Here is a 21,074-nt window from a genome sequence, read left to right as displayed (position 1 = left end):
TAATTTAAAAAATGGTTTCAGTTAAAACACTCTTCCAGACACTCAGGGACATTAAGGCTTCTAAAATTCATACCCAGAGTTTAGGGGAAATTATTCTTGGTTTCTTTACAATTAAACAACAGTAAATAATTCAGAAATGAGATGATATTAACAATAATGTATCTCCCCAACTCTGTACTTACAGTGCCATTTTGTGCTCCCTGGACCTGCAGGTTTCAGCAACCTTCTCTGATCCACAGGCTCCCTCACTGCCTCCCTATCTCCTCCACGAGCCCCTTCAGCCCAGTGGAGGAGTGCCATCAATAAGCTTCAAGATTTTATTAGTTTATCTGACAAATGCTGATCTCCCCTGTTGGGTTTAATTTGCTGGTTTGTTATTATGGTTGCTCCCATTCATCATTTGGTGACCTTTCTTTCTCTGTATTCTAGAACTTGTGTAGAATTAATCCTTCCATGTTCTCCCTTAGAGAATTAATTACAGAGATACAGTTTTTAGTCTTGATAATTACGGAGTTGATTAATGTCTATAATGCAATCATATAGGTACAGTCAAAGTGAGTCAATTTTGTTCCCTTGTCTTCCCTTGATTTGGAGAGCCATTTGAGAAGGCAATTTAACCCCTTTGATATAAGCATAATGCCGTGGTGACATGTCTTCGCTATTTTTTTTCTTAGATGCTAGAACAAAACTATAATGAACCTCATTTAGAAAAGATCCACAATATTAAATAAGGCTTTTGTATTCATTGGGATGAAAATGTTTCCCTTAAAATGCATTTTAAAATAGAAACTGTGAAAACAAACACAAAGAAAATGGCCCTTTTTCATCTAGAGACCCATTGCTTATTATTTTCCAAAAGTGAGGACTGACAAACTGAAGAGGGCAAAGCCACTGGAATACAACATCTGAAATTAAATTATTCCAAGTTTTCTAAAAATAGAAACAGGAAGAAACAGTCACTGAAAAAGCTGTTGTCCTAAAAACCTTTAAACTCTCACCACACATACTTTTATCTGTTTATACACCTACCCCACCACACATCTATGACCTGGTACACTTACCAACACACAATCTACTAATACACATACCTACCCACACTCTTACTAACACCCACACAGACCTGCACATACCTATCCACACATGCAAAACACACCCACCCCACACACCTATCCCTCACATTTACACACCTAATCCCTCCCCATGTCTACCTACTCACACCCACCTACACACCCATGCTCCCACACACACCAAAAATACACATGCCTAGATCATGATAATTAGCTATGTTCCTCCTTTAATATTCTTCTCATCTTAAGCTTCTTATGAATGCTTCATTTAAAACATCTCCTAGGACTACTTACCCCAGTCTTTTGTGGTTAACAAAAATATCACTAGAGAAACTTTCGGAGAGGTTTAGAAATGAATACAGATTCTACAGCCCAATGAGAGCTGTGAACTCCAACATGGGACATCTTTCCAGACACTGGAGTATTATATTCCCTCTTCTCAGCTGCATGCTCACTGACCTAAAACCATACTAAAGTTTGCACAATGTGTATAAGCCGTTTCCAAAAGGAATTGCTTCTTCTACAGAAACCCGGAAGCATGGTTTTGACTCTTGAACAGCGAAGTGAATATTTTATAAGTTTAGACACTCAAGTTTTGAGGAAAGAAAACCACAGGAGGCTTGGTCCCATGTAACCTTTGCCTTTCTGGTAGATATTTCTAAGTTTTGTTTTTATTTTATAATTTAAAATTTTCTCTCTCAAGAATTAGCTTGCATGTGTGTGCAATGCATAGTAGAAATGGCTTCACCCAGGGGTTATTTTGTCAGGGTGCTGCTTACCCGATTCTCTCTTCATGCTACTTAAATCTTGACCAAGATTTTGGGGTAGAAAATATACAATACATTAACACTATAGAGACAAAACTTAGCAAAACATATGCAATTTCTCTTTCATACTAGCCAGAGAAGGACCTAAATTTGGGATGTAATCTAGACAAAGTAAGTATTTGCCGAAATTAACTGAGACAAACATATATTGTTGTAATAGATATATACCTCCAGGCTGTTTAAATTGAAACCTTAATTTTTTTCCCTCACTTTCTTGTATGTTACTTAGATAGCACCCTTCCATGGCCTCTATTTGACTCAAGTTTCTGCCATGATTGAGTCCCTGCTTGATTTTACCTCAGTGATGGAGTATGACATAGAACTTTAAGAGAAAACAAGCCGCTTTATCCCTAAATTGTTAAATACAGCAATAGAAGCCCCAAGACAGATGGAGAACAGAAGCGTGAGAAAAGGACCGGAGAGAGAAAGAGAGTTACAGGGTAATACAGTAAAGGCCTTCCGTTATGATAGGTTTTTCTGGGGCTCACATATCTCTGGTAGATGGCTGAAAGCTTGATTTCAATGGAGGAATGAAGTATTCAGTAGAGAAGAACAACATTAGTACCAAAGATTGACAAGAGCTGAGTAACCTCCTTGTGGGATGACTAACCATTAAGAAACATAACAACAGAAATCTTATCTTTGTTTGTTTGGTTTTTTTGTTTTGTTTTGTTTTTCAAGACATGATTTCTCCATGGTAGCTTTGGAGCCTGTCCTGAAATTTGCTCTGTAGATCAGGCTGGCCTCAAATTCACAGAGATTCACCTGCCTCTCTATCCTGAGTGCTGGGATTAAAGGTGTGGCTCACCATTGCCCAGTCACAATCAAGAAATCTTGATCTGAATGTTAAGGATTTCATGTTTCAGGAGGAACAAAAGATATGTGAATTCTCAACTGACAAAAAACATCTAGAACTGATCATTTTTAGTTACTATTGTTCCCTTTTTAAAAACTCATCAAGTCTATCATTAATTAATATATCAGTCACTTCATGAAAAATACTTCTATGACAGTAAAATTCTTATTGTCTAAACTCATTGTCAGTACTATTACTGACATGTATATTAAACACAAAAATGCTTCTAAACACATAAATATCATTAAATACAAAATAAAATATTTTCACACATAGATTTAAATTTCTGTCTGGTCTTTGGCATAGTTGTTTGTTTTGTTTCAGCCTGAATTCAAATTTTGATCTTCTCTTCATTTTTATTTAAATTATTTTAGTGGACTTTACTAAGTAATTTATTTATATACACTGTTTCTGCCATTCTTCTTTCCCAGCTCATCTCCTCCACTGCCTTCTAGTCCACTTCCAATGCACACTAATGAATGCTTAATTATTATAGGCTTATAAAACTATATCAAATAAGATTATTCTATTTTAAAGGAATTTTATACAAATATCCTTGAATCATACCAAGTTAAAAATATGAATAAAACTTGACCACAATGGTAAGCATACTATTGGCAATGCTCAATGCTAAATAAAAATGAAGAGCTATAAACATTTTCAATGGAAGGTATTTAACATATTTAGGCAAAGATAATCTCCATATTGTTTCTACTGCCTTTCATACTTCAATCTCACAAGAATTATAACATTACAAGTTTTTAAAAAGCCATGTAACTTTTCCATGGTATATATACACACATGTCCACATAAATACACACACATGCTCACATACACAGTATGATCTTTTACCATCATATTAGAATCCAGCAGCACCTTTTTTTTAGTTTCAATCCATTGTCTTATCTTAGTTGTATGTATAGTGAATGGAATCTTATAATTCATATTATACTGGGAACAAGTCGGGTTATTTTTTTTTTTTTCAAGACAGGGTTTCTCTGTGGCTTTGGAGCCTGTCCTGGAACTAGCTCTGTAGACCAGGCTGGTCTCGAACTCACAGAGATCCGCCTGCCTCTGCCTCCCGAGTGCTGGGATTAAAGGTGTGCGCCACCATCGCCCGGCTACAAGTCGGGTTATTTATCTTCTTGTTAATGAGTTAATTTATGTATCCTTATTGCTTTAAATTAAAATGTAGTTATCCCATTTTGCCTCTTCTCATCATTACCATATACACCTCACCCTTGCTTCTTCTTAAATTCGTGACATCTCTTTCTTTCATTGTTGTTACAGACAATTAGAGAAAGGTAGCTTTATATTCACGAATTTGATGTATTGTTTGGATCATAGGGAACTGTGTTACACAGTCCTTTCCATATTTCTATGACACTTTCATACTTTACATTTTAAAAACAAACTCAAAGGTTTTATTACTTAACAGATAACAGCATTCTTGGGAGACAAGTTCTCTTTTCTGTAATTCTAAGAGAAAAATAATCCGCCTAAAACTTAGATGAAACACGGTACCCAAGCACAGCTCCACGTAATCGCCCAGTGGCAGTAATTATGGACTGCAATGTAGAAAATTAGTATTTGCTAAGCAATGGAGATTTTCATGTTAGGCTGTCATAACAGGAGTTTTTATTACTAGAAGATGCTGTAGTTTAATGGGAAATCTTTGGACTCTGTGTGAGAGGGTCATAAATCATGTTTTTTAATTTGATAGCCATCCTGCTACTGACTGAGCATAAGGTATTTAATTACATTCCTTTAACAACTATCAAAATATAACCACTTTCAGATTCCAAGGACAATTTGAATTATACATAAAACATCAATTTATATTAAGATGACATGTAAAAATTAGAAAATAAATTAATTCACTTCTATGTAGGCTTCTTTTTAGGGCTGTGTAATCTTTCAGCACATGATTTTGTCCTCTTCCTAAAATGGATAGAGTGTTAGCAATGACCTTGTTGGGCTATTGAAGAATTATTAATATAATGCTTATGAATCATGAGCAAAAGATTTTCTACAGAACAGTGTTTAATGAATATTATTTCTGTGAGTAATATTTATTACTTAAAATTGTGTAATGGATGATCCTTTTATCTGATGGCAAGAGTACTTCTTAAAATGTGCTATGGGGCATTTAGGTTGTTTCCAGGTTCTGGCTATAACAAACAATGATACTATGAACATAGTTAAGCAAATGTCCTTGTGGCATGATTGAGCATCCTTTGGATATATACCCCAAAGTGGTATTGCTGGGTCTTGAGGAAGGTTGTTTCCAAATTTTCTGAGAAATTGTCACACTGACATCCAAAGGGGCTGTACCAGTTTGCACTCCCATCAGCATTGTTTGTCATAGCCAGAAACCGAAGAATGGATAAGGAAAATGTGGTACATTTACACAATGGAGTATTACAGAGCAGAAAAAAATAACGACATTTTGAAGTTTGCAAGAAAATGGATGGAACTAGAAAACATCATTTTGAATTAGGTAACCCAGACACAGAAAGACAATTATCACATGTACTCACTCATAGGTGTTTTTTTAAACATAAAGCAAAGAATATCAGCCCACAATCACAATCACAGAGAACTTAGACAACAACGAGGACACTAAGGAAGACATAAATAGATCTAATCTACATGGGAAATAGAAAAAGACAAGATCTCTTGAGTAAATTGGGAGCATGGGGACCTCTGGGGAAGGGGAGGGGAGAGGCAGGGAAGGGAGCAGAGAAAAATGTAGAGCTCAATAAAAATCAATAAAAAAATGGAAAAAAATGTACTATGAGGTTTGGTTATAGTTCTGTGAGACCATTCTTAGAATAAGATGGAAGGATACAAATGCTTCATGTGGATATATAAAGTTTATATTTACATAAGTCATTTATGATTGATATTGAACAGCTATTATCCTGCAAATTGTCCATTGTTTCTTTATGGACTCTTAATAAAAATTTGATACATAATGGCAATAGTTTGAAATGCTGTTTTAAAACTATAAATTATGTAGGCTGTATAAGGACGGCTACAATTTACCTGTCTAGCCTTATTAAGGGTACTGCTGGAATTCAAAGGTGTCTATGCATAAGAATATTATGTAGTAGGAAAAGTAAAACAACCCTAATGAACAGTGTTTTAAAATTTAATATAGATTCATAAAGGGAAATAGGATGTCATAAGCTAGTATAAGTTTTCACTCAAGGTGTGAACTATTTCTAAAGCATTCTCTTTGGTTTATTTGTTTGCACAAAATAAATGAAAAAAAATCTTACTCCCTAACCAACCTATGGCATTTCCTAAACCATCCTCTACCACCCTGGAAACAGGAAACGCCAGGCACAAGCATGTGGTTTTGGGGGTAGAACATGATGGGAGTGCCCTCTGGATTCACTGTATTGTGAGAATAGCGCTGCAAAGCCTTTGCCTGCTCACATATAAAATATAGGAAAGAATCTTTACCTGTGGTTGCTCTCTTCATTTGACTTACCAAATATTTAATTAAACACTAGAACAGGTAAATAGCTACCATCTGCAATTAGCTGATTTTTACAAATCATTATCATAGTTGATAATGGGGGTGGGTCTCATGGTATCAGTTAATAAAAGGCTCTAAGAGCTAAATTTGAGGTTTTCCGAGATAAAGAAATTCTGCCTATACATTGTAACATAAATAGAAACTGTGATTCTAGCTTGTTGCCCTGTCCTAAATGCGAGGTCATATTAGAGTATCAACTATTAGCAAGAGGTCCAGCCTGTCCTATAGACTTTGCTAGTCTCGACAATCATGTGAGCCAATTCTTTAAAGCTCTCTCTCTTAGTTACGTCATTTGTAGAATAATGAACCTGACTACGGAGTCATATTAAATAATTAAGTCAGATACATAAAAGTTTCTCTCATTTACAGGTCTTAGATTTTATATATAAAATCATATGTGTATTCATGACTTGAAGCATAAGTAAAACTAAGGTGGGGAAGTAATGAACACAAAAGGAAGTGGAAAGGAAGGGGTGCACAAGAGAGAATGCTCAAAGTACATGGTATACTTATATGACAGTATCTTTATGAAAGAGAATAATATATAATAAAGACATTTCAGTTAAATGATACTTCAAAAATCCTTTAAAACTGTGTCTTTACTGACCTATTTCTTATCATAATCATAGTTCTCTTTATACAGCAGAATATGTAATTGCATTTACATTACATTAATACTGTAAGTAATATAGAGGTGATTTAGGTATTCAGGATTTTATGTGAGAGAGCTGAGCATCCCTCGATGCTGAAGATAATGAAGGACAGCTGACTGTACATCAGGTGGCTCTATTTTGACAAGCAAGTTCATCATTATGTAAACATGCCACAGTGTTCTGATACAAACTAAGACAGCTACACTGTCACCAGGTAAGATATTCCTAGGAGATCACCATCATTTACGTAGCTCTCATTGACAAGAAATTTTTTTCTTTTTAATGTAGGATACACATGTGTAAACCAGGTCAATGGAGATAGGTAGATTTCTCAGAGAACATTGATGAATATATCCCATGACAAGGATATCTCTTTTTAGGATTAGAAAACACTCAATAGATCTAACTTCCTCGTCCCTTTCCAAATATCCAGATCTTGTCTTTTCATATCTTCCTATCCATCAAAGTTCTAAAACAGTAAAAGAAATAATGGTTTGAGACTAGACTTGACTTCTGTTTGACTCATAATATGAATGAGGCAATTGACAAAATTCATTAGGGATTACAGAATAAGAAAAAGAAGGTTTGGTGAAATGTAACAAGTGGGCTTGTTATGTTAGGGAATATTTTTCCCTTCAGCAAACACACATGAAGTCATGAGAGAATGGAGAAGCAAGATAGTTGCAACTTATTCTGAAATGCCCTTGGGAAAATATAACTAAGTTGAGAAGTGAAGTGGAGAATAACAGATTTTAATTCTATGTTAAGTTGACATAGAAATTCTCTGCACTATCTTTGCGATCATTCTTCATGTTCAAAATTATTTAAAAATTTAAAAGTGCACAGGGACTGGGACATATATGAGTCCATTGGTAGAACATTTGTCTAGAATGCATAAGACTGGGTTCGAACCTCATCACAACTGAAAAGCAGCTAAATAACCTTAGATTTAAAAAATCTAAGAACAAAGTGAATTGATGGTACCGGTGGGTATAAATGTGACCCTTTCGGCCCCATCAACACTTATCAAGGCCCTGAACTAACTCTCCAGGGCTAGCATCCTTCCTTCTCCTTACACCAGATCCATAGTCACATTCCAGGGTGAAAGGGCTGGGATCTCCAGTGTTCATGAGACTGGGAGTTACACAGGTGCATTGTTCTTCCACCACCAGTGTGGATTTTCATATTAGAAGGATTTCTGTTCCTGGAATGTAATCTAAATGAATGGAGTTTTTTTTTTTTTTTTTTTTTTAAAAAAAAAACTAAAACTCACCTTTCTTTTTTAAAAATATACTAACCATTTAGGCAATCCATTCAGGTACTTTTTTTAAGTTCTGGCTTGCTAAACATTCCTCTTGAAGAAATAATAACCGAGAAGATCCTATATGATGAAATCCCAAAAAGACCATTTACTTTGGAGCACTATGAGAAGAATGTGCTATATGTCATAAGGAGTCCATCAAAAAGTAATTTTACTCAGACTACAAAGACTACAAAGGAGCATGCTTGGCATTTGCTCTGCTGTACCAGAGCTGCACCATTGGCTCTGTGACCTGCTTCATGTATAGGAGCCTCTCAAATGCTATTCTGACTTTCTAAACCTCACCCTAACCTCAACCATGGAGGAAACTTCAATTTGGTTGCATAGCCTACAAATTCAAGTACATCTCACATAAAATGAGCAAGCATCTTCCTTTCTCTTTCTGACTTAGTGTTTTTCTCCTTGCATTCATATAAAATCTCATATAATATGTTTTTTTCCGATCCTGATGCTTATCCTGAAGTCTACATATGTGAGTCCCAGGAAGTTCAGCCAGAAATCTGAAGCCCAAGTTAGGTTGATATCCTTGCTTTGCACCTCGTCAGAAATTAGAGGTGCTCAGGGAAACAAGTGTGGTCACGTGAGATATTCTCCACTCAGCTGTCCCTGGCCTCTTGTGTCCCGGCAAGTTCTGACTATTATTAAGGCTCGTCGCACAGAAGGACATATATCATCATTCCATACCACAGGACAGCCATGGACATCTGAGAATAATGTACTAACTGTGACCCTCTCTCTGTACATCTATCTTGTGCACACCTGTCACCCAACAATGGAGGCACAGATAAAGAATGGTGGTTTTCGTGACATTAGAGACAGGAACGGATTTTCCTTTCAGATTTGCACATAATCCAAAAACTGTCCTGTTTGTGTTGGGTGGGAAAATATGACTTCTCTGTGTTTGTCCCAAGAATGCAGTTCTGATATGTCTTGGTTTTCATTTTAGGGTAGAGATACTCCTTTCTTTTAAACGTCTGTGTAAGTTATTCTTGTGGAAGTGCTTACATCCATTAGAACATCAACCTTTTCCTCTCATTGACCTTTCAAACCTTTCCCCTTGTTTATTTAATCAATCTTGTATGTAGCTGCTTAATTTATCTCCCCTCATCCTACTCCTTTGCCTACAAAAGCAAAACAGGACAAAACCAGGCACAATAAACTCTTCTGACCCCAATTTCACATCCAGAATATACTCGAAACGCTCCAAGTTCAACTGTGCTCTCCTTTGCTGTCCTCTGCACTGTCCCTCGACCCTTCCCTGCTCACATGTACTGTCCTCCAACCCAATTCCTGTCTTCCATCCCATGACTTTTGCTTACGCCAATTTTCATGCTATCAGGCCAGTTTAATGTCTATCTGAAAAAAAAAAAATAATCCCACCATCGTTTTAGGCACAGCTGGAGTTCACCATCCATCCTTTCATAAATAGGATTCTCTTCCTTCCAAGAGTTACTGGGCTATTGGTGCATGGGATTCTGACTTTTTTTTCCCACTCTGGGCTCCTGGAGGTCACAGTTCTCTTACATGGCATGAAGTGTATCATACTTTCTAAGATCAAAGACCATGGAATCTAGAGCCAGAGCAGTTGTTCAATCACTGACTCCAGCATTACCTGCTTTCTGACCAGAACAAGCTCCTTGTTAAGCTTGTTAAGCTTCTTCAATCTTGGACTTCTCACCCATAAAATGGAGACTTTAAAAGTCACCTTATAGGTGAGAATTAAATGAGTTGATGTTGTTAAACAAAGTTACTTATACCAATTCCTTACAACATACAGGTCTACCGTGTTTGTCAATGTCAGTGTTATTTGTTACAATAAACACAAAATAATTCAAATAAATAACAAAAAATAAATTTAGATAGCCTTTGAAGTTGAGCTCTTGGTTTTCTAAAAGAATTTAACTAACATACTAGATATTTTTTGTAAACTTGTTTTGAGAAGATGGTAACTCATTAATCATTTATTTAGCTAGCAGTAAGTCAAATTTAAATTAGACTACGAGAGGAGTGTTGTAGGCTCACACATATAATCTTAGCATTTAGGAGACTGCAACCAGACTATTGGCAAGAGTTTGCATTCACCAAGGCCTCTAGAGTAAGACACTGTGCCCAGAACAAAACATTATAGTGAGTACTTCAAGTAGATCCTCTAGCTCATACTAACAAAAGGCAGTTCTCACACAGTGGTTATCTGTCTGCCCTGTGGGTAAATAATAGACTGTCATGTACATCTATATATTCCTACATTGATGGAAATGTGCTTCATAAGGAAGTCTGCGTGTAGAAACTAGGAAGCCATTGTTCTCCTCACAACCTTGTTAATGAGTCCTTTTGAGCATTTACTAAGACCACAATTATACTTTTCCAGGCATTTTTTGAGTTGTAAAATATATAAAATTAATACACGATAGCCACAAACAGCATAAAATATCTTGGGGTAACTCTAACCAAGGAAGTGAAAGATCTATTTGTCAAGAACTTTAAGTCTTTGAAGAAAGAAATTGAAGAGGATACCAGAAAATGGAAGGATCTCCCTTGCTCTTGGATTGGGAGGATCAACATAGTAAAAATGGCAATTCTACCAAAGGCAATCTATAGATTCAATGCAATCCCCATCAAGGTCCCATCAAAATTCTTCACAGATCTTGAGAGGACCATAATCAACTTTATATGGAAAAACAAAAAACCCAGGATAGCAAAAACAATTTTATACAATAAAGGAACTTCTGGAGGCATTACCATCCCTGACTTCAAACTCTATTACAGAGCTACAGTAATGAAAACAGCGTGGTACTGGCATAAAAACAGAGAAGTCGACCAATGGAATCGTATAGAAGACCCGGATTTTAACCCACAAACCTATGAACACCTCATTTTCGATAAAGGAGCTAAAAGTGTACAATGGAAGAAAGAAAGCATCTTCAACAAATGGTGCTGGCACAACTGGATGTCAACCTGCAGAAGAATGAAAATAGACCCATATCTATCACCATGCACAAAACTCAAGTCCAAATGGATCAAAGACCTCAATATCAATCTGAACACACTCAACCTGATAGAAGAGAAAATGGGAAGTACCCTACAAGATAGGGGCACAGGAGATCGCTTCTATGTATAACCCCAGCAGCACAGACATTAAGGGCAACATTGAATAAATGGGACCTCCTGAAACTGAGAAGCTTCTGTAAAGCAAAGGACACTGTCACGAAGACAAAAAGGCACCCTAATGACTGGGAGAAGATCTTCACCAACCCCGCAACAGACAAAGGTCTGATCTCCAAAATATATAAAGAACTCAAGAAACTAGACGTTAAAATGATAATTAACCCAATTAAAAAATGGGGCACTGAACTGAACAGAGAATTCTCAACAGAAGAAGTTAAAATGGCCAAAAGATACTTAAGGTCATGCTCAACCTCCTTAGCGATCAGAGAAATGCAAATCAAAACAACTTTGAGATATCATCTTACACCTGTCAGAATGGCTAAAATCAAAAACACCAAAGATAGCCTTTGCTGGAGAGGTTGTGGAGAAGGGGTACCCTCATCCATTGCTGGTGGGAATGCAAACTTGTGCAACCACTTTGGAAATCAGTGTGGCGGTTTCTCAGAAAAATTGGGATCAACCTACCCCTGGACCCAGCAATACCACTCCTGGGAATATACCCAAGAGATTCCTTATCATATGACAAAAGCATTTGTTCAACTATGTTCATAGCAGCATTATTTGTAATAGCCAGAACCTGGAAGCATCCTAGGTGTCCTTCAATGGAAGAATGGATAAAGAAAGTGTGGAATATATACACATTAGAGTACTACTCTGCAGTAAAAAACAATGACTTCTCGAATTTTGCATGCAAATGGATGGAAATAGAAAATACTATCCCGAGTGAGGTAACCCAGACCCAAAAAGAAGATCATGGGATGTACTCACTCATAATTGGTTTCTAGCTATGGATAGGGGGCCTCTGAGTCTATAATATGTGGTCCTAAAGAAGCTAAACAAGAGGACAAACCCAAGGAAAAACATATAGTTATCCTCCTGGCTATGGGAAGTAGACAAGAGTGCCGGGCAAAAAATTGGAATCTTGAGGGTAGGGTGGGATGGGGGTAAGGGGAGATGGAGAAAGAAAAGTGTGAAGGAGAGGATGAGGGGAACTTGGGGAAACGGGATGATTGGGGATATAGGAAGGTTGGATAGGGGAGCAGGGAAACTCATATCTTAGTTAAGGGAACCACCTAAGGGTTGGCAAGAGACTTGAACTTGGGGTGGCTACCAGATGCCCAGGGCAATGTCCCCAGTTAGTTCCTTGGGCACCTGAGGATAGGGAACCTGAAATGAACCTATCCTATAGCCATACTGATGAATATCTTGCATATCACCATAGAACCTTCATCTAGCGATGGATGGAGATAGAGCCAGAGACCCACACTGGAGCACCGGACTGAGCTCCCAAGGTCCTAATGAGGAGCAGAAGGAGGGAGAACATGTACAACGAAGTCAGGACCACGAGGGGTGCACCCACCCACTGAGACAGTCGGACCGATCTATTGGGAGCTCACCAAGGCCAGCTGGACTGTGACTGAAAAAGCATGGGATAAAACCGGACTCTCTGAACATGGCGGACAATGAGAGCTGACAAGAGGCCAAGGACAATGGCACGGGGTGTTGATCCTACTTCAGGTTCTGGATTTGTGGGAGCCTAGACAGTTTGGATGTTCAACTTCCTAGATCTGGATGGAGGGGGGAGGACCTTGGACTTTCCACAGGGCAGGGAACTCTGACCGCTCCTGGGACTGGAGAGGAAGGAGAAGAGGAGTGGGGGGGGAGGGGGAGAGGGGCGGGAGGAGGGGGAGGGAAATGGGAGGCGGGGAGGAGGCGGAAAATTTTTTTTTCAATAAAAAAAAATTAATACACATGTATAAAATTAAATCATTCATCATATTTTAATTAATTTGCTTTGAGAAAGTAAGCACAAACATGAGAAGCTAGGGCTGCACGTCTGAGCCATTGCCCCATGTGTTGAAGTAGAACAGCAATAAATGAGGCAGAAATATTACGGCGTTCAGTTAGCATTGCACTGCAAATCAGTGGGACAGCGATCCGCACTGATTATTACATCCTTCAAGTACACATTCTCTACATGGAGGGGTCAGTTTTGCAACCACAGTACCTCTTCCCCCTGCTTTTCTGATCTCATACACTCACTGTGATTTCTGTAAAATACTTAAGTACTACAATTCCCAGAATGCACTCTGCTTGGCTTGCCCACCCCTCTCCAGCCCAAACAGAACCTCTTGTTTCCTCCAGTCCGGGTAAACTCATCTATTTTTCAAGTTCCAATTCATATGCCCCCCTTTTTTTCTTTTATCAGCTTTTTCTGAGCATAGTTAAAAATGACCAGACTTTGTTTCTACAGTTCTAAGATCAGACCTTTGTTTTCCTACTGCTCCAGTTACTTATCTACCCATCTGCTTCTTGATTTAGTTCTAAGCCTCTCAGTTACTGAGATCTTCAATTCATCTGTCAGCTCAATGCATCCAATACAAAGCAGGCATTTCATAAACACGATTACAGGAAGTGCCTGAACAAACACCAATCATTTTTCTCATTTATATTTTCAGATTAATATTTCTGCTATGTAAATTTCCTATAGATTCAATAACTGTATCTTTGCTAAATCTGTTTTAATTTTCATATAAGTAGCATGCTCATACAACATGGTCATAGATACCCATTTTTATCTTGGAGGACATTTTCTTCTTTAATTTAAAATCTCCAAAAATAAAATAAAATAAATCCATCTTGTTAATTGACAAAAAAAATATCTTCTCCAGATTACTTTGAGGTTAATCCCCTCAACCAAATGTCCTTATGCTAATTAGAAAGTATTTGTATATCCCCAACAGTCCATTGTGCTGGATTATCATCTTTTTTTCTCCTTTCATGGGTGTAGCCATTCATCCATTCATCCGTCCATTTAACAAGCTGTGCATTCTCATGGCCAACAATTGTTACTTAAGCACTATTGTCTGCTAGATGGTGAACTCAGATCTGTAGGTACAAAGACGGAAATGAAAAGACTTGCCTTTGCAGAGCACATAGCCTGCAGTAGGCAGGGAAGCCATAGGCAGAAGTACAGCAAAAGACAGCAGGAGGTAAATGCTAACAGAAATGTGCAAAGTTCAATGTGTGGGATCAAGGCAGCAAAGCAGGGATTCTTTGGCAGTTTGTAAAGAAAGATTTAAAAGCACTGCAAATGCCGTACCTCTAAGTGTCTGAAGAGACCCTCCTACCACCTCAGCTCATGCTTCCGTGGACTCCAGCAAAAGGACAGCATCTGTGGCCCGCCCTCTCCACAGCATCTCCCTGTGTGTCAGTGATCCTCTGGAGGCACTGTATTGGAGAGCTACAGAGCCCTTTCCCCTTCAGGCAGCCTGAAGTTGTGATGCAAACTTGGGAGCTGAGCCTATCGGTGCTGGTATCAAGCAGCTGAAAAAGTTGTAGCCCATGAGTCATGGCTCTTTTCATGTGTTTCCAGATCTGTGGGAGGAGAGGCCTTTGGCTGGTAGCCCCAGAAATGTAGCACCTATGATGATCACTTGGGGGAAAGAACGCCGCCGGAGCCACTAGGAGAGGTGCACAGTCCTCCCACCTTCCCAAAGTGTGCACATCCCCAGTGCCACCACCAGGCCATGCCTCAAAATAGTGTGAGAGCCAAAATCCCACATTTTCAAAAATGGGACAAATAAATTAAGCTCTGCCTCCCACTCCCCTTATGTGCAGCTCAGGGAAATCAAACGAAATAAACAAGCAAATTAGCAGCTGGTACGTGAGCTCCAGATCACGAATATTTTTCAAAGGCTCTGCCAACCAGTCCTTCCTGAATCAAATTTGTTCTTGTTGGGAAAGTAATAATTAACAATCATACTACTAAGATTAATGTCTAATATCTAGCGAAAGTTTACAACATACCAAATACCACGCTTCGTTTATAGACACAGCCTCTTTAATTCTTATCGGATTCACCAGGTACTTTCTTTTTCCTTCCTTCTCTTTCTTCTTTCTTTCCTTTTATTTTTGTTTGTTTTTTGTTTTTCTGAGGTATGGTCTCTTTACGCCCTGGATGGCGTAGAACTCAATACACAAGCCAAGCTGGCCTCGAACTCACAGAGATCCACATGCCTCTGCTTCCTGAGTTCTGGAATTAAAGGAGTGCACCACCACCACCCAGTCGTGATGTATTTCTACAATTCAGACTTTGCCAGTGAATAGCCTGACTCTGAGAAAGTCAAACTAATTTGTCAGAGTTCATATGAGGTAAATAGAAGAAAGGCCCTGCGTCTTCTTGTATCTTAAGTGTTTAGCTCTGAATATACTTTCATTAAATTAAAAGAAACATGTTATGGTAAGTTTGTGATGTTTTTGCAAGCTAAGAAAAGAGCGCTCTTGATCCACGGTCACTCTTCTCTGCTCTGTAACTGTAGGAAACAATTAAGCAAACACACAAACAAAAATGTGGAAGTTTGAAGTTAATTGATGTTAAATGCATGAGAGAAAATAACTATGCGTGTTGTTCCATTGTTTGGTTAATGTCACATCTATGCTTTCATAGGTGCCACTTTTCTACAAAAAAAAATGAGTTTAAAGTACAACTTCAGAGGACTTTCTCACTCTATGGAAGCAACAATTCTCACTATTTGTATTATCACTTAATGCCCAGAGGATGACTCGTGAAGAAAGGTCAGATCCTGAAAACAAGTAAGTCACAAACTAGACATTTGTCATTTAAAATTACTATGTTTTTGGAAATAACAGTACATGTAAAAAGAATATGACGAATTAACTTCAGAATGATAAGGTAAAGTCATATGGAGGGAAGAAGATTTAAATATCTTCTCTATCTTTTAATTTAATTTTATTTTTTAGAGACAGGATTTTGCTGTGTAGCCTTGTCTGTCTTAGAACTTGCTGTGTAGACCAGGCTGCCTCAGACTCACAGGGATCTGCCGGCCTCTGCCACCAGAGTGCTGGGATTAAAGGTGTGCACCATCCCTGCCTGGCCACTTTTTCAAATTTTAATGAGAAGTTTACCTAGCATCAGCCTTCTAAGAGCTGGCTAGTGGGTTTTAGTGGGATAGAATGCAGTGCAAGGAAAAGCTTCTGTGCCTTAAACTTAAAGAAGAAGAAGAAAGTAAATAGGCCTATAAAGATTCTAATGCTTTGGGTGTTTGAGACAGCTGAAGAGGAGAGAGATGTCAAAAAAGCCTCTATTATAGCCTGCAATTTCGATGTATTCCTTTCCTAACATTATCATGATTTGGAATGACAGGCCCCATCTCAGAACTTGTGAATTAGAATCTTCAGTGTGACACAACACCCATGTAATTTGGAACCATAATGAAGTTTTATAACTCCCACCGAAAACATCCATCAGATCCTCTTGTACATTTGCTACACCTAGAAGCAGTGATGCCAGGATGAACGTTCCAGCATCCTTCCTCCCTCTATGCATGCCACAGACATGATGTTTACTGCCACAGCATTGGCAGAAAATGCCCTCACCTCTCATGGGAACTGTTTTAGTAGCATAACTCTTGTTTTTGCTTCTCCACCGATTCAATCAAGTCCAGACTCCACATAGCAACAAGAGGAATCTTGTCATTTGATAGAGCAAAATATGTCCCTCTCATGCTGAAAGTGTTTCATGGACCTTTCTTTGTACTTGTGTAAAATTCAGGTATCAATCTCGGTATTATGAAGTATCCATTCATAACATTGCCTCACTTATCCCTTATTCTCCTCCAAAGCTCTCATCTCCAACAGTTGCTCAGTCTCCCCAGCTTCACATGACTTTTCCTTCTGGAACCCTCCTGTCACCCCATTATATAGAGATCTCTCTGATGGATCTAGACTTTTCTTTTTCACTCAGCTTATTAATCAATCAAAAGTATTTATTTTTATAATTTCTGTAAAAACCATAAAATTGAATACCCCCATTTGTGAATACCTCCCACTTATCAACAACATAGGCTGACTATGTTTTTTTTTTTTTTTTTTTTTTTAAATTCTTGAAGACTATTTCTTTCTTACCTACTTACTTATACTGTCCTGCTCTGGAGTTTGACCAGTGAGTCTCTTCATTGCCCTAGTCACACCATTTAAAGAGTTGTAAGAGTCCAATTCCAACAAGGCAAAAGGCACAATAATTTTTTTTAGATAATGCTAATAAAACTTGAAGAAAAATGAAGTCACAAACATTTCTGGTAGTTTTTTGCTAAAGAACAATGTCCCATTTAGTATCTTGATTCCTAAGCCCCTAATAGTAAACACTGTTCCAGAAGGTCATGAATACCCTGGGCCCCAAACAGCTAAGTAGCAGGTCATCAAAGGACTATCAAGGTAATTTCATGAGCCCTCAGAAGAGAGTGTAGAACTTCAATATTCTCTTATACAATGGGAGACATTATAAACAACAAACTAGAATTTAATAATTTAGCTGTAACTGTACCTCAGTGAATGGTTTCCAGCATCCTTTACCAGAGAATAGTTTTATTGAATGTCTTGTGGCCTTCTCATAAGGTATTGAGTATTGTCTGCCAGATAGCAAGCTTAAATTTATTTCCTCAACAAGGGTACCAACCACAGCTGTTAGATCCCTAACGGGAGCTATGGGGACAAAAAGCACCACTTTCCTTCAAATGGCCAATAATAGAGGTTGAGTGTGGCAAGCCTTGAGGTGCAGAGAAGATACTGAGAATGGAGATATTCATCTATCTATCTATCTATCTATCTATCTATCTATCTATCTATCTATCTATCATCTTTAGCTATTTATCTGCATGTATGTATAGATATGTGTGTGTGTATGTAAGTAATATGCATAAAGGATATGTATTTGAGAATGGGATCATACTGGGATTGAATGTAGGGTCTTCTAAGTGCCAGGCAAGTGCAGTAGTACCCTTTAACTTCACCTCTGATTCTCCAAGTGTTATATAGGGGACAAATTCGACCACCTCATCACATCCCTTTTCCTGTAAATATACAGGAAAAAAAAATATACATTATGTGTAATGGATCTTTATCTGTCTTTCCAGCCAGCTCCCAAATAACGACATAGAGACTTCTTATTCTTATTATTGGCCTTAGCTTTGGTTTGTTTCTAACTAGCTCTTATAACTAAGATGTACCCATTTCTATTAGGCTATGTGCTGCCAAGTGGCTTGTGACTTTTATCACTCCTCCTACTTGCACTGCTACCTGTGGGTCTGGTTGGTGACTCTCCCTTTCTTCTTGCCAGAGCTCTCTCAGTCTGGAAGTCCCACATTCACTTCTTGTCTAGCTATTTGCCACTTAACTTTTTATAAACCAATCACAGTGACATATCTTCACACAGTGTAATCAAATATCTTGCAACAAGTATAGGTTTTCTGCTGGCTTGGGTCCTTTCATTTATATTCTTTGCTCTTGAAAACTTCTCAGAGCCCTCTTTACTCCTTAAAATTTCAATGATCTGGAAGATCTCCTCAAAAAGATGCTGAGTAAATTGGTTTAGGTATAATCTTTGATTTCAACTATTCACATCACTCATGGTGTTATCTGTACTTATCTACTCCTATGTTTTAGAACTGAGCCTTTTTATGTGGTTCTATATTGTTTCTGCCCCAGATAATAAGTTGTATTAAGACTGTGAAAGAAATACAACAAACCTGGAGAAGCAACACACAGTGTCACAAAATAGAAGATTTTACTCTTGTTTGTAAGTGATTTTCTCAGGAAAGTTAGTGGAGTGAGAAAACAATTCAAATAATTTGAATACAAGGATAAGTGACAAAGAATGGGCATTTAACAATAATGTAAAAATAATGTATAGAAAAGACTAATTTATTCATGGGAAAGCATATCTTTTCATATCTACATATTCCAAACTTCAACACAGACTGGAATATACTGTCAATATTATAAGTCAGTGCCAAAAATACACTTTATTCTAACAAAATATCTCAATATATTCAAAAGTATAATACACCTTAAGAATTAAAACAAATACAAACAAGGTAACAAGGAAACACAGATATGACAAGGACCTCAAAATATCATAGAGTCGTTAATTTAAGCCCTTGTAAACAAGCTCAGGAAACCTCAGGAAACTACTGATGGAGGCCGTCTTTGCCCGAATATTTTTTATATGCTTGCATTCAAATTCATTGCAGTTTTGACAAGACCTTTTTGTTCTTCTTTAGTGCTGAGGTGGAAAATGTTTGAAAATATGACATCAAGGTGACCTGGATGCATAGTAATGTCACTGAATCGGATATATGTCTAGTAGTAAACTCACATGGTGTGCTACCCATTTCCTTGATGGGTGCAGTAGATACAATTCTGGAAGAAATGAACTATTTTTATTTATCTGAGGCAAGATGAGAAATATCAATGTGCCATCTCTGAGCCTGGGTTTCTGCAGTGACTTTTCTGTCATATAGCGACAAATTAGGTAAGTTCCTTTAGTAGTTTCTCAGACACCACTAAATAATTCTCCTCCAATCTGCTTCTGGTAATAATATCAAAAACTGCTATTTATTTCCTTATGTAACAACAACCACACCACTTATACACTTATTGTATAACCAGCACTAAAACCAAACAACACAATCATTAGTATAGCTATGTTCAAAAATCCTTTTTTTAAATGAATTCCATTCAAATGTACAAACTCCTGAACCAAACTGCTAACTCTGAAAATGATGTGTTCTACTTAACTTAATTTCTTCTAAGCACACACAGTATGACCCAAAAAGAGGGAAGGTAAAAGTAGATACATGTACATCATGTGCTAATATTGCCACACACCAAAGCACACTACACAGGCCATGCTTTGCCAGCAGGAAGATAACTTTATCTTTACAAATTAATAAAGAATACAGTTTCAGTGTCTGTGCAAGGATGTTAATACTTTCAACGTTTTAATAGAGTGTTCAAATGTGAAGTTTCGTTCTTAAAATATGAAGAAAATAAGTCCTTTAATCATCTAATGGCCCATTGACAAATCATTTCTATTGTGATAAATTCCATTTGCATATTCATTATCTTATCAAGCAATTATCAATATAGAAATCAAAGGATTGCTAGATACTGTTAAGCATGTTTTCATTTACACAATTAATGCTGCCACTTTCCAGGCACTTATTTAAAAGTGAGATAAAAATCAGTGTTTGATATTAAGATGCATAAGGTCTAATGAGGAAACGAAAAATAACTTTGTATAGCAAATAGTATAGAAAAAATGAAATCCGAATAGTTTTGGTTTCTAACTGCATGATAACATCCTACGAGCACACAGCAAAAGTTATATTCATCTGATATAATCTAGAATTAAGTAGTTCTGACGAGTGGTTATCTTCTCTCCATGCCTCTGAGATACTCGCAGCCTGGTTTCTGGATTTCTGAATATAAAATGCTTTCTTGAATCTGTAACTGTCTCCAAACAGGAAGCAACAAGCATATATTCAAGGGAAGCTGAATTTTCTATTGATCTTTATAACACAGCCTTTGGGAAAACTCTAGTGCACATCCTGGAGTCCTATGCAAATCAGAGTTCTGATTAAATTTCACAAAGCAGGCCAGACACAGACTCACCAGGGTATAATATGATTACACTTGACACCTAGAATGGTATTCAACGCAATTACTTTCTGATTAATTAAAAGCCATGGTTTGAAACAGGTATTTCTAAGATACAAGTCATTCAGCATTAAATGAATTATGTGGACAAGGATGAGCTATAGGTCATAGCTCACAGG

General features: G+C 37.6%; 1 protein-coding gene across 6 annotated transcripts in view; it reads right to left on the bottom strand.

The window, feature by feature from the left end:
• The window catches only part of Lingo2 (leucine rich repeat and Ig domain containing 2), a 1,034,729-nt gene that overhangs the window by 261,172 nt on the left and 752,483 nt on the right, over positions 1 to 21,074 (bottom strand). The window contains exon 1 of one of the 6 annotated variants that reach the window (XM_057791064.1): positions 14,540 to 14,633. The exons of the other annotated variants lie outside the window; for them this stretch is intronic. The gene's annotated coding sequence lies outside the window, so the exon portion shown is untranslated. Of the gene's footprint in view, positions 1 to 14,539; positions 14,634 to 21,074 lie in introns of those variants that run through there. 6 annotated transcript variants of the gene reach the window in all.

Source organism: Chionomys nivalis, chromosome 16, assembly GCF_950005125.1.
Source record: "Chionomys nivalis chromosome 16, mChiNiv1.1, whole genome shotgun sequence".
In the NCBI taxonomy this organism is placed as follows: domain Eukaryota; kingdom Metazoa; phylum Chordata; class Mammalia; order Rodentia; family Cricetidae; genus Chionomys; species Chionomys nivalis.
This window is presented reverse-complemented; position numbering and strand designations above follow the sequence as displayed.